Below are 13,579 nucleotides of genomic sequence, written 5' to 3' on the forward strand. Positions count from 1 at the left end.
AGACCCTTACGGTAAGTACCCATTTAGCCCCCCCCTCTCAACAATCAGGGTATGAGCAGCTTGACAGTTTCTTCCAAAAGTGGTCAACTCTTCCTTGTTTTAGGCAAATGATACTAATTGAAATATTAAGTTGGTACAAAAACAATATCGTTTTCTCACATATGTTACTCGATCCTGGTTTGAGGTAGTTGCCTGTCTAGCCGCACTGATGAGCTGTGATACAGCGAAACACTACTGTATGTGGATGACTATAATGCTCCTTATCTTGAGTTGAGTACATTAGGAAGTTATACATGAATTATCATTAGTGTATTAAACGATGCTCTTTGTGTAAACAAATCGAGCTTAGGTACTTCGGACGATGTCAAAACATCGTTAATTCACAGCCCGCACAGCAGCAGCCAATTAGCGTAATGGTTAGAAGCCTTGACTGTCGTACGGGTGGTTGGGTTTCGATCCTGGCTTGAAGTAGTTACCTGTCTAACCGCACTGATGAGCTGTGATACGACGAAACAGTACTGTACATGGATGATATATATATATATATATATATATATATATATATATATATAGCCATGTTATATACAATTTTGAAGTGTGTTTTTTGCTCTATCAAATTGGGTAATTCGCTACCGTTCTTAATCTCTTCATTCATGTTTTTTTGCAGGCTTTGCAACAGCATGGACAAAATTCAAATCTTTGCGATGTTCTTGTTCCAGTTCAAACTAGGCCGAAAAGCTGCCGAGACAGCTTGTGATATCAATGATGCATTTGACCCAGGAATCACTAATGAACGTGTGGCACAACGATGGTTCAAGAAATTTCGCAATGGTGACGAGAGTCTAAAAGATGAAGACAGTCACGCTCGGCCGATTGCAGTTGATAATGAACATTTGAAAGCCTTAATTAAAGCCAATCCTCACAAAACCACATGAGAAGTTGCTGTTGAACTCCAGGTCGACCACTCAACAGTCGTTCGCCATTTAAAGCAAATAGGGAAGCCAAAAATATTGGATAAATGGGTGACGCATGAATAGAATATTAATAAAAAAAATCGTTGTTTTGAGGTGTTTTCTACGATAGTTCTGCACAACAAAAATTACCCATTTCATCAGCAGATTGTGACGTGTGATGAGAAGTGGATTCTCTACAACAATTCGCAATGTTTGGCATAGTGGTTGGATGCCAAAGAAGCTCCATAACACTTCCCAAAGCCAAAATTGCACCAAAAAAGGTTACGGTGACTGTTTGGTGGTCTGCGGTCGGTTTCAGCCATCACAGCTTCTTGAATCTGGGCAAAACGATTACGGCGGAGAAGTACTGCTGACAAATTAACAAAATGCACCAGAAGCTCTAATGTGTGTGCCGGAGATTGGTCAATAGGAAGGGACCAATTCTCCTCCATGACAACGCTCGCCTGCATGTTGCTCAACTGACCGTACAGAAGCTGAACGAATTGGGCTACGAAACTCTGCCTCATCCGCCATATTCACCGGACCTCTTGCCCTCTGATTATCACTTTTTCAAGTATCTCGACAACTTCCTGTGCGAAAAATGCTTCAAAGCCAAGATGATGCGAATTGACCTTCAATGACTTCATTGCTTCAAGAACTTTGAATTTCTATGCTAATGGGATAAATAAACTTGTTTCTCATTGTGAAAAATGTGTCGATTCTAATGGTTCTTATTTCGATTAATAAAGTTTATTATGAAATGAGTTATGATCTCTTGAAGTTGAACGTCAAAAAACGACATTATTTTTGCACCAACCTAATACAATGGTTAAAACTACCCGCTCTGTATGAACACTATCCATCCATAGCGTTTGAGCCCCTGGAGGGGCATAGGCCATCTACATCTTTGTAGATGCTTTTATAGCGATTAGTTCTTTTTATGAGGTGAGGGTGCTAGGCCCACACTCAACCTTCCCAGAAGGTACATACAGCGCCTAGCTTTCCCAAATGGTCACCCATCTGGTACTGGCCAGGCTCAACGTTGCTTAACTTTGGTGATCTAGCGAGAACCAGTGTGTCAACGTGATTGTGCTGTACATGAGCACTACCCCTATAGCAAATAATTGCAACTTGTTGGAAACTGTTTGCTCAGTAGCGATCAAGGGCAACAAGTGTCACTCGATCATCATCCAGTGACTGTCCGCAACAAAACTAATCATAAAATCGGGATATGAAATGTACAAACGCTCCTCCAAGAAGGAAAATTAAACAATGTGAAGCAAAAAATGAAAAGAATGAAATTAAACATTCTCGGGCTTTCAGAAATAAGATGGAAGGGAGCAGGTTGCATTACATCCGACAACTACACAATCATTTACCCAGGAGGAAATGATCCTGGATATGACCTTAAACTATATCCAGTGGTGAGGCCCCAGCTTGCGGGCTTTGGGGAGTGTGGAGCCACCTTTTAATTGCCATTGCTCCCAGGTCCACTCTGACCATGAGTGGTAGTACCTGTTAAGATCCCAACTATGGGTTAAATAGAAACCGACTTGAAAAGAACAAATATATTCTATTAAAAAAATTTTCTTCAAAATCTTTGGATTTGGCATTAAATAACCTGAAAAGGGTTGATATGCCGTAAAACAAAAACAACCAACCAACCATCAGGAAGAAATGTACATCAGGGAGGAGTAGGAATTATATTAAATTCTTAAAATTCGAAGGTTATGAAAGTCTTCTGAACCAGTAGTCACATTAGTCAAACTGAAGAGTACACGCTTTGACATTGGCGTTATACAAGAATACGCTCCAACAGCCGACAAAGATGATGCAGAGGTGGAAGAGTTTTATGAATCTATTTATAGGGCATTAAAACAAATGAAGACTCAATACATCAGAATCACTATGTGAGATTGCAACTCAAAGGTTGGAAAAGAAAGAGACGCCACTACTGTTGGTCCTTTGGAATAGATGCAAGATACAATACAAAGGTCAGAAAATCGTAATCAAAACTTCTGTTATATAGTCACATGTTGGACTTGGAAAAGCTGAGATGACAAAACTAGAAACCAGATTGATTATATCCTGATACCAGAACGCTTTCGGAACTTTATATCGTTATGCAAGTCCATGCAAGGAGCAGACTGTGGAAGCGATCATAACCCTGTCATTGCAACAATGAGGCTAAAAGACAGTATCATTGAGGCAGCAAAAAGACATATGCCTGTCACAAAACGAAAAAATGTGTTGGAGACCCCCTGCATGGGATTAATGGACTATCTCATTACTTCACTTCTGCTGGTGACGTAACTTCCGGTATGGAGTACCGGTCCCCCGCCCTCTGTGGCACGGGGGACAAGATCAAAGTGTAGTATCTGTTCCGACAGATGCTGCAAGCATGACCAGCAAAGACCATATGTGGGGGTAACCCCACATATCTGACCTTGGTCACTGGGGGGGGGCAACCCTTCATACCAACAGTTACTATCCAGCTCCCATTTCCCACCTCTCGGAAGCTGGTCCCCCCTTTCCCTCCCCCCTTCCCTCCATCTCCACATTAATAAACGGCCTTGTGCCTAATTTGCTCAGTGGGGAAGCAAATAAATACCACCGGTACCCGGCAGTCAGAGATTGGCACGCAGCTAAGGCGGTCATGTGCAAATGGTATTGCTCAATTCGCTTTGTCTGTAATATATGTGAATACATGTTTTATCCTAAAAGTCCTGTGTTCCTTTCGTTTATTACCATTTGGCCCCATAACAAAATGGATGAAACCAGAAATCTTCGATCTAATGGAATAGAGAAAAGTACAAAGAACTGGACAGAAAGCCTATATTCACAAAACATGTTTAAAATGGAAGTTTACAGCTGGAAGAAAAAACAGAACGTTTGTCAATATTTTTAGAGTTCTTGTAAAAACAAGAGGCAATCCATTATTTGAGATATCGAAGAAGCCAGGGTCGATAGTTTAAAAGCCGTGCATTACAGGCGTTAGAAAATCGTAATCAAAACTTCTATTTTATACCAAAAAATGTATATGTTGGATAGTGGAGTATTAAAAGTATATATATTACATAGCTGGGGGGGGGGATATAGAAGAAGTTTCATACCTTTCATCCGGAGGTCCTCTGACTTCAATTGTTGGGTGCTGTGACAGTGTACATCATTTTTTTTTTTTTTTTTTTACACAGTGATCACCACTTATCAAGGCCCGGAAGCCACTCAGGGATAAGGGTTATTGCAAGTACATTACGTTAGTGTGGAGATTTGATGAAGTGCTTACTTAAGGGGGCGGTTCATTAGGAATTTGTTAACATTGGACTTGAACACATCCAAGTTGTAGTCCGGTGGGAAGCAGGCAGACGGAACAGAGTTCCACAGGCGTGCAGTTCTAAGAAAGAAGCTTTGTTCATGGAATCCGCGTTTTGATTTAGGCACAGATATAGAGTTGGGGAAATTTTTCACAGTGGATTCAGCCAGACGGGTGTTTTTCATGAAAGATTGGCGAGGGGGGACCAGAGATTGGAGTTCAGACGAGCACCTGCCATGGAAATAACGATAAAACAAGGATAGGCTCGCAACGTCTCTTCTGTGGGAGAGAGGCTGCAGGGTAGAGAAAAGGGCATCCCCCACCAAGCCACGAAGTCTATTTTGTACTCTGTCAAGGCAGGATAGGCTGTTTATAGCAGCATACGGACACAATAGATCAATAACACATACCTGAAAGTTTTCTTTACATGCGTGATTCTGGGGAACTACAGGACAACAATTTATATTTCATACATATGAATTTATTTCAGATTTGTCTCAGGGTTCCCCAGGAGCCTGCTTTATGTATCTACATACTTGTCTTTGTCTAACCGCACTTCCAGGCTTTCGGGGCTCATACCAATGCACGTCTGCATGGTTTGCTGATAACTTCAAGACTCTCTACTCTAATCTTTAACCTGGATACATTTTAATCGTAAGTTCGGGTGACGTAAGTGATCCAACGACACATCTCATTAAGTTGTGACCTGTGGTAACGTAGGTCAACTGCTCAAGGTCAATCTACCATATATTTTGTTTATGTTTAGCTAAGCTAATTTTCTAATCATTTTCGCTAAAACTTACTTTTACATTTTAGTGACCAATTTTATTTCTCTAAACAACAATTTTTAATACGAACTATTTTTAGCAAGATCACTGACTGTTGTCCGTCTAGTATCCAACACTTCTCCACTCAATTATATTTCATTAAAAGTTGTTAATATTTCATTAAGAGTTGTTAATATTTCATTAAAAGTTGTTAATATTTCATTAAGAGTTGTTAATAAGAATCAATGTTCATTTTTTCATATCAGAAACAAAATTCAATGAAATGGTTAGTAATATTTCAATGGATGAGTTAGTTAATAGTGAGCAGACGATGCTAAGGGATTCAAACATTTTGTGTGTGTGTGTGTGTGTTTGCGTGCGTGCGTGCGTGTGTGTGTGTGTTTTATGTGTGTGTGTTTTATGTGTGTGTGTGTTTGTTTATGTGTCATGCTTTGTAAGTGTGAGTATGTGCGAGTTGACATGCAAACAGGCACAAAGCTCAACGGAGGAGCGCCGAGGATGCTGGGTTATTGAGGAAAAATCTGTCTCCTTAGAGGATTAAAGTGGCTCCCTGAAAGGCCGTTTCAAATAAATTCAGAAAGTTCTCTGATTGGTCCAAAATATAATAATTTTTATTTTTTTATTCAGGATACTGTATGCGTAGATGATGTGCACATAAACGAGTTTATGCATTTTGATTTTGGACGCCAATGTGTAAAAATCGGCTGCTACAACTGAAATCGCAAAAAAATATTATTTTGTTTATGGAAGTTTTATGTAGTTTTTGGTAATGAGAGAAAGCAAAATTCCTTGCTGTGGTTGTACAGTGTGTCCAAAAAGTCACTGAAGGATTTTAAACTTTAATACATTCTTTTGTTTTGATGATATCTTTCTGTAATTTTAATACAATCTGACTAAGAGATTGGGAAATTACTTTTATAAATGCAAAATTCAGACAATCTTTATTTATAAAAAATAATGTCTTTTAAATTACCCATTTTCAGCTTTGCATATTTGTGCTTTTTCCAAAACTTTATTCATGGCAGATTGCAGAATCTCTGGATTGCGATTTAACTCTCTCATTTCGTTCCTGATGTTTTCCTTCAATTCTTGCAGGGTTTGGTGCTTGTTAACTATAGACTCTTTCTTTAAGATATCCCCACAAGAAAAAGTCGGGGGCTAGTCAAGTCTGTGGAATGTGGTGACCATTTGACATTACCATAGCGAGAGATAATGCTGTCGCCAAAGCATTGCCTCAGAAGCTCCACGGTGTCTCTCGCCATATGTGCCATTGCCCCATATTGTTGGAACCGTAATCCAGGCCTTTTTGAAGTTGTGGGTGCAGGAAGTTTGTAATCATATTCTGGTATCTCTTTTCAGTAACAGTGACAGCATTTTCGTCTTCAAAAAAATAAGGCCCAAAAATGCATACCATACAGTGCACTTTATGGGATGCAACTCTTTTTGATGAATTGCCCTAGAATTTTCAGAGCCCAAAATATCTAATTTTGTTGGTTAATGAATTTATTCAAATGAAAATGGGCTTCATCTGACATAATAAACTTTTGCAAAAAATTGAGGTCCTTCAGGACAGGTTCTTGTATTTGAACTGCATATTGAAGCCTTGTTTGAAAATCTTCAAACTTCAAGTGTTGAATAAGCTGCACTTTATAAAGAAGGAGCTTTAAACTGTACAGAATATTTGTGTAGTAAGTTTCGACATATCCCAAGTTGCGTGAAACGTCGTCGAATCAATGTTTCAGGATAGTGTCTTGCACTCTTTTCCTATTTTCATTTGTGATGACGTTTTAAAGTCTTCCAGCTCACAGAAGATCAAGTACAGCTTCTTGATCTTCAAATCGGCGCACAATGTTTTTAATTGTGTTGTGACTTGGGTTATCTTTTACATGAATATGCCGCCGATAAGCTCTTTGAGTCAAAACAATTGACCCCTGATTTTGGTAAAAACAAGTTCACAGCTTGCGTACGTTGTTCAATACCATACTTATTATTATTAATTTACAAAGTATTGTCTGTAAAATAGCTGAAATAGAAGAAAAAAATAACCATTAATGGTAAAATGACAAAGATTTTAAAACCTTTAGTGACTTTTTGGATAACATATATATATATATATATATATATATATATATATATATATATATATATATATATATATATATATATATATATATAAGAAATAAAAGAATTTAGTTGATACTTCCGGCCTTGGCAGATTGGCAGACGTGTTTTAAATATTCTCTCCGGTGCTTTTTCTGTGCACATTTGAACTTTTCTTTTAATGATTTTGAACTCATTCCATTTGTGATTTTTTCCAAGGAATTCTGCCTTTTGGATCATTTTGGACCATCTTCCAGTTACGCGATTCATTTGGAACTTACCTGTTGGATTGGAAGTTTTTAATTCAACCGTGTTTGGATTTTACCATTCTTGGATTTTTTACCCTTCACCGGACTATCCATTCATGTGAAATATTTTTATCATTTTTTCTTTTACCTCCTATTCCCCTTATCTCACCCTTTTTTTTTTAACCAAGTAAGATCTGTGACTTACTTGTGGTTTCATTAAATACTTTTACATGCAAAATCCGATCCCGCATTTTGCTAATTCCTGCCCTCTGATGAGAAGGAGAGTATTTCTTTGAAACTCCGCAGATTAAGGACTATCCACTTATCTTGTGCTTCCTTTTTAAAATTAAATATGTGTTTAACTCTTTTTCAAGATGTTTTTTAACATGTTTTATTAATCATTTGTTCATATATATATATATATATATATATATATATATATATATATATATATATATATATATATGGTGTCCCCAAAGTCACTGAACTTTACCCTGATTTTGGTAAAACAATTTCACAACGTGCATACGTTGTTCAATACTATACCTATCCATAATTAATTTCCAAAATATTGTCTGTAAAATATCTGAATTAGAGAAAAAATGATCATTAATGGTAAAATGATAAAAATTTTCAACCTTTAAGTGATTTTTTGGACACCTTGTGGAGACGAGTTCTTGTTGAGGAGATTTTAAAGCGGGGGAACCAGATGTTGGAGTCCATGAACGTAGCAATACAGAAAAGAGAGGCTAGTAAGATCTTTACTGCGCAAACGAAGCTGAAGAGACGAGAAGAAAACACCTTTCACTGGATTGTCGAGTCAATTTTCTATTTTGTCAAATAGTTTTTGTATTTTTGTATATGATTAACTGTGTTATTTGTGTATATGTCATATATTAGGGACCTTGCATCAATAATGTTGCTAGTCTCAGTCTTTTCTACAAATACTATTGTAACATGTGTTCCTCAGAATTGTCTGATCTATTCCTGCTTCCTTTGTTGCAGCTCGTTTGACTTGTTGGTCTAGTGGTCTTCATCAGTTCGTTGTTTTAAACGCTCATTGTATTAGAGCTTCTTGTTCCAGTAGCTTCTTTCCAAGGACTGCAACGTTGTGGAACTCTCTTCCTGCTCACTGTTTTCCCACAACCTACAGCCTTGGTCTATTTAAGATCAATAGGCATTTCCTGTCTTTGCAATAATCAACTTTCGTTCTTATTAGCTTCTTACATCAAGTGGCTTGATGTCTTGTCTCAAGCGATTTCCATAAAAAATAGCGATTTAGTAAGCTGGTGTGTATTTTAACAGGAGTAACACTGGCTATTTTAACAGGAGTCACACTGGCTATTTTAACAGGAGTCACACATAGCTCAAATCTGAAACAAACAAAAATCCCAGGGTTCAAATCAAGAATGACTGACATCTGAGTTCGGGGTCAATGTTTGGTATTGTTGCCCTCTCTAATGCGATCGTTAGCATTTCTTTATTGTTGCAGACATTCTATTTTATCTGTCAAATATTTCATTTGTATCTTCATGAATTCCACACTGCTAACTGTGTAAGTTGCATATCGCTTTCTCAGTGCAACCATGTTATTATTTTACTAAAAAAAATCATATATACAGTGCCACGCAAAAGTATTGGATACATTACATTATTCTTCATAACTTTAATTAGGGTTCAAGGTTTTACCTAAAATTTGGTCAGGTTATTCCTATTACTATTCTAAATTATATTTGGGGTAGTAATTACAAAATCAAAGTTTAGAAAGTTTATATTGAAGGCAAAATATGAATTAACAAACGCAAAGGTATTGGATACACTTTTAAAAAAATTCTTATTCTGAAATAAATTTAAATGTCTTTTGCTTAGCGTGTTGCAATAATGCAAGCGAGTTATCACTGACCAATCAGAGAGCTTTATATTAAAACAATTTTATAAAATTCTTCCAGTTTAGGCTCACTCCTTCAAAGTCAACCAGTTCATTTATAAAAATGGCCAAAACTAAAGAGTTGTCAATAGATATTCTTAAAAAAATCATTGATAAGCACAAAGAAGAAAAAGGGTATCGAATAATATCAAGGGAACTTGATCTACCACTTAGTACAGTTGGAAACGTGATTAGAAAGTAAAAAAAAAAAAAACCCTGGTGAGGCTGTTGCAAATCTTCCAAGATGTGGTCGGCCAAGGAAATTAAACAAAAAAAATCAAGGTGGGTAAGCAAAAAGGTACAAAAAAACGCTTTTCTTACTCGTGGTGAAATTCAAACCGACCTCAGAGAAGCGGGGGTTAATGTGAGCAAGGATACAATCAGTAGAGTTCTAAATGGTGCAGGTTTTGCATCAAGGTTCCCAAGAAAAGTTCCATTGTTGAAGCTTTAAAATGTCAGATCACGTTTGAATTATGTTAAAAAATATGGGAACAACCCCAAGAATTTTGGAACAAGGTAATTTGGCCAGACGAAACGAAAATCGAAATCGTTGGAAGAAACACAGCAACACATGTATGGCGTAAAACTAGCACCGCCTATAACAAAAAGAATACCATTTGGTGATGGTTCGATTATAGCATGGGGGTGTTTTTCATCCAAAGGTACTGGTGAACTAGAAATCATCAATGGTATAATGAATGGACGTATGTATAAGGAGATTTTGGAGAAAAATCTCCAAGAATCTGCTGATTTGTTGGGACATAATAGCAATTTCGTATTTCAGCAGGACAATGATCCTAAGCATACTGCTAAACTAACCAAAGAATGGCTTAGAAATAACTGAATTGACGTTCTTATTTGACCCAGTCAGTCTCCAGACCTCAACCCAATTGAAAGTTTTTGAAAAATATGTAAGATCAATGTTCACAAGAGGAATCCACAAAATATTCAACAACTAAAACAGTTCTGCAAAGAAGAATGACGCAAAATATATGCATATCTTTGCAAAAAACATGTGTGCAACTATAGAAAGCGATTGAAAGCTGTGGACGCAATAAAGGCTATGCAACCAAATATTAAATCAATGTATCCAATACGTTGGCGTTAGTTGATTTATATTTTTCCTTAAATATAAACTTTCTAAACTTTGATTTTGTAATTACTACCCCAAATATTAGTTAGAATAGTAATAGGAATATACTGACGAAATTTTAGGTAAAATCTTGAACCCTAATTAAAGTCATGAAGAAAAATGTAATGTATCCAATACTTTTGCATGGCACTGTGTGTGTGTATATATATATATATATATATATATATATATATATATATATATATATATATATATATATATATATATATATATATATACTGTTTTAACAAAAACCAAGACTTCAAGAAATGGGTTGATAGCAACAAAAAAGTGTATTTCATTGTTAGTTACAACTGTTTCAAGACCATTTCAACAAATTCAAACAATATGTCGTTTGAAAATTTTCACAAGAACAGCCTTTCTTCAGACTTATTAAATAAAAAAACACTTTTACAATGAAACATTAAGGAAAAGGAACATTTCTTTTATGAGGAAAAGAAAACCAGCGGGAACACTTTCCCTCTTTCGCATCCTTTGTAAAGTATTTTTTAAAAATTTCTTTACAAATGAATCTTTCAAAAATACTTTATGATAAAAATACTTATGCTAATTTTGTAGCTTACTTTTTAAGTTATATCTCCTTTTTGGCTTAAATTTATTAGTATATGAACAATTACTGAATTATATTAACCCAGTATAATTCGGAATACTACAAATTTGTTATATATATATATATATATATATAGGGCGAAACTTGAGTCTTGGACTTCCGGTTCGTTGACTGTCATGGCTCTTGTGAGCTGCGACGTTGTTTGACTGTGGAATTTATTATACAATCTCTCACATTCTGAAAATCCTAATATATATATATATATATATGTGTGTATATATATATATGTATGTATATCTATATATATATAAAGTAGTAGCGTTCATTTTTTTTTTTAATTATTTAACTTCAGTAAGTTTTAAGAGATCAAGGGCGCTAATCCCTCCTGGAGCTAACACTTGATTCTGTTATGATTTAAATTTATATCCGAGGGCTCTTTTAAGAATATATGCTGTTCCCTTTATGGCTGCTATTTGTATCTCGTTACAGCTATGGTCTTCCCGGGATTGCTTCTAAGTATTTCTGAAGGTTCTTTTTTATTAAATCAGTTGCTCCTATCACAACCGGTATAATATTTATTTCTTTCAGAGACCATGTCGTTTTTAGATCATTTTTTAGGTCCTGTTCACGTGTGTGTGTGTGTGTGTCTGTGTGTACAACAACCAATGACCAAAGAAATATAAAGGGCATGTGTGTGTACACCTCTCCTTGTGATGAAATATTAATGCCCATGGTTGGATACTTCTGTCACCGGAGACATTAGATTCTATATGTACTTTCAATATATAGGATTCTTCAAACCACTTTTACATTATTGAGTTACGGCTATTAACATATCACATTAAATGAAATCTATTTAAATAATTACATCAACGACATTACTTATTCGACATAATAGCTTTGTTTCAACTGTACTAATTAAAACATTTTTCATTATTTAGTTTATTTAAATTTAAAGTTATATTTAATTTAACTTATTATATCTGAAATCTGAAACTGTTTTATTTTCAAACCAAAAACCAGAAAACCAAAAGGTGTGATAGTTTAATTGACAAATTACGTTATTAAATATTTCCTGTTTGTGTTTTCATTTCGAAATATTATTCTAAGCTGAATTATTATTTTTAGTAGCGTGCAAGTGACTCTATAGGCCACTCTATCGGTCGGTCCGTCCGTTTGTCGGTCGGTTGGTCTGTCGGTCTGTCCATAACACTTTTGTGCTTGGCCTTTTTGGTTAAGATCAAAGGTCTGTTGTTAATAGATGCTGTTCTTAGCTTTTCTTGGCCTTTTGGCTAAGAACAAAGTGTAGTATCTGTTCCGGCAGATACTGCAAGCTATGACTAGCTATGACTAGCAAAGACCAGATGTGGGGGCAACCCCACATGCCTGACCTTTAACCAGCTCCCATTTCCCACCTCTCGGGAGCTGGTCCCCTTTTTCCCTTCCCCCTCCCTTCACTCCTCACATTAAAAATCGGCCTTGTGCCTAATTTGCTCGGTGGGGGAGCAAATAAACACCATCTGTTCCGGCAGATGCTGCAAGCTATGACTAGTTATGACTAGCTATGACTAGCAAAGACCAGATGTGGGGGCAACCCCACATGCCTGACCTTTAACCAGCTCCCATTTCCCTCCTCTCGGGAGCTGGTCCCCCTTTTTCCCTTCCCCCTCCCTTCACTCCTCACATTAAAAATTGGCCTTGTGCCTAATTTACTCCGTGGGGGAGCAAATAGATACCATCTGTTCCGGCAGATGCTGCAAGCTATGACTAGCTATGACTAGCAAAGACCAGATGTGGGGGCAACCCCACATGCCTGACCTTTAACCAGCTCCCATTTCCCACCTCTCTGGAGCTGGTCCCCTTTTTCCTTTCCCCCTCCCTTCACTCCTCACATTAAAAATCGGCATTGTGCCTAATTTGCTCAGTGGGGGAGCAAATAAATACCATCTGTTCCGGCAGATACTGCAAGCAAAGACCATATGTGGGGGAAACCCCACATATAAGACCTTGGTCAATGTAGGGAAAACCCTTCATACCAATTGTCACTATACAGCTCCCCTACTCCCCTGGGAGTTGGTCCCCATTTCCCCTTCACTCCTCACATTAAAAATCGGCCTTGTGCCTAATTTGCTCGGTGGGGGAGCAAATAAATACAGCTTTTCTTGGCCTTTTGGCCAAGATCAAAGTGTCTTTTTGTTTTTACACGTCAATAAAAAATGTTTTAAAAATTGGGAGTTAAGTAGGACGTCCCTCCAATATGAAAGAGTGAATGCGGTATTATGGTGAAAGAAGATACTAGCTGGGAGAAACTTTTGATTTTGTTTACTTCTGGAGTGACAAGGATGACCAACGACCCCCACAATCCCCCCTTTTGAGTTGGCCATGTGCCTAAGTTTTCTGTTCATCGTTGATTTTGACTGTATTTTTAACATGAATAAAAGATTTAATATCTCAAAGTGTAGTATCTGTCTGGGAGATACTGCAAGCAAAGAACATATGTGAGGGCAACTCCACATATCAGACCTTGGTCAATGTAGGGGAAACCCT

The 13,579-nt window shown here is 36.9% G+C and overlaps 1 protein-coding gene and 2 pseudogenes across 1 annotated transcript in view; 2 read left to right on the forward strand and 1 right to left on the reverse strand.

Annotated features, from left to right (window-relative positions):
• LOC145285896 (sodium/hydrogen exchanger 9B2-like) overlaps positions 1-13,579 on the forward strand; it is a 284,636-nt gene that overhangs the window by 61,632 nt on the left and 209,425 nt on the right. The window lies entirely within an intron of this gene.
• On the reverse strand, positions 1,937-2,053 carry LOC145286595 (5S ribosomal RNA; annotated as a pseudogene).
• On the forward strand, positions 12,305-12,468 carry LOC145286704 (U2 spliceosomal RNA; annotated as a pseudogene).

Source organism: Euprymna scolopes, chromosome 10 (genome assembly GCF_053919585.1).
Source record: "Euprymna scolopes isolate OS-2025 chromosome 10, ASM5391958v1, whole genome shotgun sequence".
In the NCBI taxonomy this organism is placed as follows: Eukaryota; Metazoa; Mollusca; class Cephalopoda; order Sepiida; family Sepiolidae; genus Euprymna; species Euprymna scolopes.